At 33.7% G+C, this 5,429-nt stretch overlaps 1 non-coding gene across 1 annotated transcript; it reads right to left on the reverse strand.

Annotated features, from left to right (window-relative positions):
- Positions 1-440: 440 nt before the first annotated feature.
- LOC121205263 (small nucleolar RNA R71) lies at positions 441-547 on the reverse strand. The gene has a single exon (XR_005900348.1). It is a non-coding gene; the product is annotated as a small nucleolar RNA R71 (small nucleolar RNA).
- Between the last annotated feature and the right edge of the window lie 4,882 nt (positions 548-5,429).

Genomic DNA, 5,429 nt, shown 5'->3' on the forward strand with positions numbered 1-5,429 from the left:
AATTCTAAAATCCAAATCAAGGAAACAAAGCAAACCCTGCTCAAAATCCTATCCTTATTGCTAATAATAGGGATAGATATCTAAGAAAATATGTCGTGCCAGTGTTTCATGATCTTAATTCGAGTATCAGAAAACCCAAAATCAAGGTACAACAACTCGAGCTGAAGCCAGTCATGTTCCAGATGCTTCAGACAGTGGGCCAATTCAATGGAATGCCTACCAAAGATCCTTACCTTCACTTAAGACTGTTTATGGAGCTGAGCGATTCTTTCAAGTTAGCCAGGGTACCCGAAGATGCACTACGATTAAAGTTGTTGCCATATTCACTGAGGGATAGAGGTTGAGCCTAGTTGAACTCACTGCCACCACATACTATTACCACATGGCAAGAGTTAGCAGAAAGATTCCTCATGAAGTATTTCTTGCCTAGCAAGAATGCTAAGTTGAGGAACGAGATCACTACTTTCCAAAAAATGGATGACGTGTCCTTGTATGAGGCATAGGAAGGGTACAAAGAATTATTATGGAAGTGCCCTTATCATGGAATCCCATATTGCATTCGACCTGAGACATTTTATAATGGTTTCAATGCTCACAGGACGATGGTAGTGGACGCTTCTGCTAATGGTTCTCTCCTTTTTAAGTCTTATAATGAGGCTTTTGAAATCATTGAGAGGATTTCCATCAATAATTATCAATGGCCAACCAATTAAGCAGTGTCAATAAGACGAGTCATTGGAGTACATGAAGCTGACGTTCTCACTTCACTTGCATCTTAGGTATCCTCAATTTCATCAATGCTTAAAAATTTTACCACTAATGGGTTTAATAATTTTACAGTTCAACCACTGAATCAATTTGAAAATGTAGCTTATGTTTATTGTGGGGAAGGGAATTTTTTCGAAGAATGTCCATCAAACCTAGAATCTGTGTAATACATGGGTAACTAGAACCAAAACCGAGGAAGGCAAGGACTACAATCCAATTTCTATAACCTATCTTGGCAAAACCACCTTAATTAGAATATGAAAAAGTGTCGAAGTTGAAAAGGAGCCAACTGATGCTTAAGATTCAGTGAAAGTTCAACCAAGTGTTGAAATTCCAGCTTCACCAGAACTAGAATATGCAAAACCCGATAAGGTAATTTTTGAACCGGTCAATTCTGATAAACTAAAAATTTCATTAGATGTAGAATTGCTGCAAAAGATGAATCAACCAGTCCCTCAAAGGCTTTAGAAGCAGAAGTAAAAAGTCCAGTTCAAGAAGTTCTTAGATATACTCAAGCAACTTCATATCAACATTTTGTTGGTAGAAGCACTTGAGCAGGTGCCAAACTAGGTTAAATTCATGAAGGATATCCTGTCTAAGAAAGGAAGTCTTAGAAAATTTGAGACGGTAGCTGTAACAGCACAATTTGGACCCTAATTGGAACGGTAGTTTCGGGACCACAAATTCGAGTTAGAATAATATTTAGATATTATTTTCTAATTTTAAAATGTGTGAAGTTGCTTTTGTGAAAGTTTCGTTTAAAAATTTTAGTGTTTGGAGGTCGATTGATGAAAAAGGGGTTTAATCGCGTAAAATGGAAAATTTAAGAGTTAATGTATAAGGGTAAATTATGATTGTTTTTATATTATGGAATATTAAGGTTGCAGTTTGGCCATAAATAGGAATTAACGGCCGACCAATATGCATGGATTAATGACTTGAATTATTTATTATGTTTTATGGCATTATGGTATACTTTAATATATGTTAATATATTATATTTAATAAAAGATGAAAGTAGCCGACCAATATGCATGGATTACTGACTTGAATTATTTATTATGTTTTATGGCATTATGGTATACTTAATATATGTTAATATATTATAAAAGATGAAAGTAGCCGACCAATATGCATGGATTAATGACTTGAATTGTTTATTATATTTTATGGCATTATGGTATACTTTAATATATGTTAATATATTATGTTTAAGAAGAGAGGAAAGTATTCATCTTTCGGGGATTCTTTGGCCAAAACTAAGAGAAAGAAAAGAAAGTTTCAGCTTTGATATTTTCGATCCTTGCATGTTCAATTAGATCAAGAACCAAAAAGATCAGACGTGGATCAGGGAAAATAAAAAATCGTTGAGTAGTTGAATTTAACTGTCCGTCGATATCCGAGGTAAGTTATTAAGCATATATTTTGTATCGATTTAAATAATCATAATACCTATGTAATTATGCCGAATAGAATGATATATATATTTATATGCATGTAGTGATGAAATTATCGAATATAAAAAGAAGTGAGATGTATTGAGTTGTTGATTTTCGGCACTAAGTGTGCGGGTATAAATATTTACGATTATGAGATTGGCACTAAGTGTGCAAGTTTAATTGTATAGCACTAAGTGTGCGAGTTTGATTATTAAGCACTAAGTGTGCGGACTTACTATATATTTTCGAATAACTATTAACATTAAGTGTGCGACTTTATCGAGTAAATCATGGACAGTGGAATGAGTAAATACTTTGAGTTCATGAGGAATAGACGTTATGTTTATATTTGAAATTGAGCTTGGTAAGTCTTGAACCTATGTGGTGATTATATTTGAAATCAAATATATAAGATTAATTGGGGAATAGATGAAATGCTATTTAGTTGTATAATTTAAATGAAAATAAAACGATACGTGGAAATGCATCAAATATCATATTAAATATTATATGAAATGTCAATGGAGACTTGGCTAGTCAAGAGCATGTAATGATAAATGTGTGAATAGCTTTGTGCTAAAATCATTTTGAATTTCGAATAAGATGGTGTTTGTGTTTGGAAGATATATGTTAAATTGCAAAATGAGATGAAATGTATTATGCATATATATTTTTCTTTTATATTACATAATGATGGAATGCCATACTGTATTCGGCCTTGTAATTGGAATTAAAGAAATTCTTTATGGTGGAGTAATTATATATTGATTTTAGTTGAATCATAGTATTTTTTTATAAGTGCCTTATAATATGGTAAGCTAGTGATTATACGATCTAGTAGTATGAACTACTTAAATGGTATTTGAGAGATCAAGTTTAATTTTAGAGTTTAATTGCTTGTAACTTACTAAGCTAAATTAGCTTATACTGTGTTTGGATAATTGTTTTTGATTTATAGGTTTTGGTAATCGTTACGTGCTCGGGGATCGTCAGTAAAGCTCGTTACACTATCGTTTATAATTTGGTACCCTTGAAAGCTTAAGCTTAAAATTATGGCATGTATAAGCTATTCTATCTTTTGAATCCATTTTGAATGTGAAGTGTATTTAAGCCATGCGAAATTGGCTTAGTTATTATATGTTATGTTTGGTAGTTAAATGAATTGTCAAGTCTGATTTATTTATTTATTTATTTGCCAATTCTAATGCTACACATGATTTGGAATAGTAAGCTATGTGAAATGTATTATTTGGTTAAATAATACTTGTAAATACTTATGAAGTCAAAGGTTTAATATTTGGTTTGAATTTGTTTGAACTTGGGGATTATAATCCGTGCATACAGTGTGATTAATAATTTAATATTTTATTTTACGAATAAGATCTATGGAATTATGTGAATGTACGAATACTATGTTTTTCTTCGGTAATACCTCGTAACCCCGCTGACGACGAACGTGAGTTAGGGATGTTACAGTAGCCCTGACGAAAGAATGCAGTGCATATCTTCAAGACAAACTACCCTTAAAGTTGAAGGATCTTGGATGTTTTACCATACCTTACAACATTGGAGCAACGTATTATGGAAGGCACTATACAATTTGGGTGCAAGCATCAACTTGATTCCCATATCCATATTCAGAAAGTTGGGGATAGGTGAAGTTAGACCTACTACGGTTACACTTCAATTAGCATATCGATCTTTAACACATTTAAAAGGAAAAATCGAGGATGTATTGGTATGTGTAGATAAATTTATTTTCCCTGCTGACTTTGTTATTCTAGACTTTGAAATAGATAAAGAGGTGCCAATCATCCTAGGAAGGCTTTTCCTAGCAATTGGAAGGACCCTTACTAATGTGCAGAAGGGCAAGCTTACTATACGTGTTTAGGATGATCAGGTAACGTTTAATGTTTTTAAGTCTATGCGATTTCCTAACACAATTGATGATTGTTTTGTAGTATTCGAGTTAGAGGAATTAGTCATGGAAATTTAACTAAAATTTATTGAGGACCCATTGGAGAAAATTTTGATGTCAGACCCTCCAAGTGATGAAGAGGAGGAAGAATACTTAGCTTTGCTAGAAGATAATCAAAGGAGATTTAATCTGTAATCCGCTTTGAGTCTTTGGAGTTAGAAAGTAGGGATTATACCCAGCCAAAATCATCAATTGAGGAGCCACTTAAATTAGAATTCAAGCTACTTCCCTTACATTTAAAATATGTTTATTTAGGTAACGCTTCTACTTTGCCTCTGATTGTTTCAGCAGAATTGACCAAAGAACAAGAATAGAAACTCATACTAGTGTTAAAACAATTCAAGAAGGATATCGGATGGACCATAGCCGATATTCATGGCATTAGTCCATCTGTATGCATGCACAAGATCATCTTGGAATACGACGAGAAAGGGATGATTGATGGACAACGAAGACTAAACCTCATCATGAAGGACGTGGTAAAGAAAGAAATAATTAAGTAGTTAGATGCGAGTATAATTTATCCTATCTTAGATGGTTCGTGGGTAAGTCCAGTCCAGTGTGTGCAAAAGAAAAGAGGTATCATGGTCATAGAGAATGAAAACAATGAGTTGATACCAACTAAAACGATTACGAGATGGAATATTTGCATCGATTATCGAAAGTTGAAGAAGGTGACTAGGAAAGATCACTTTCCTTTGTTGATCTTGGATCAAATGCTAGATAGACTCGCAAGGTGAACTATTACTATTTTCTCAATGGATGCTCAGGATATAATTAGATTACAGTGGCAACGAAGGATCAACACAAAACAACATTCACGTACCCGTATGGTACATTTGCATTTAGACACATGCCATTTGGTTTATGTAATGCACCTGCTCATTTTAAAGATGTATGATGTCTATTTTTACTAACATGGTTGAGAAGTATTTGGAAGTGTTTATGGATGATTTTTCAATGTTTGGAGACACGTATGATGCTTACATAGCCAATCTAGCTAAGGTACTAAGGCGGTGGGAAGAAACAAACCTCATACTTAACTGGGAAAAGTGTCATTTCATGGTAGAGAAGATATTTTTCTAGGACATCGAATAACAAGACATGGGATCGAGGTAGATAAAGCAAAGGTAGATGTTATTGAGAAAGTCCCACCTCTAACATCTGTAAAGGGTGTTAGGAGCTTTTTGGGCCATGCCGGTTTCTATTGAAGATTTATAAAGGACTTTCCCAAAATTGCTAAA

Source organism: Gossypium hirsutum, chromosome A08 (genome assembly GCF_007990345.1).
Source record: "Gossypium hirsutum isolate 1008001.06 chromosome A08, Gossypium_hirsutum_v2.1, whole genome shotgun sequence".
In the NCBI taxonomy this organism is placed as follows: Eukaryota; Viridiplantae; Streptophyta; class Magnoliopsida; order Malvales; family Malvaceae; genus Gossypium; species Gossypium hirsutum.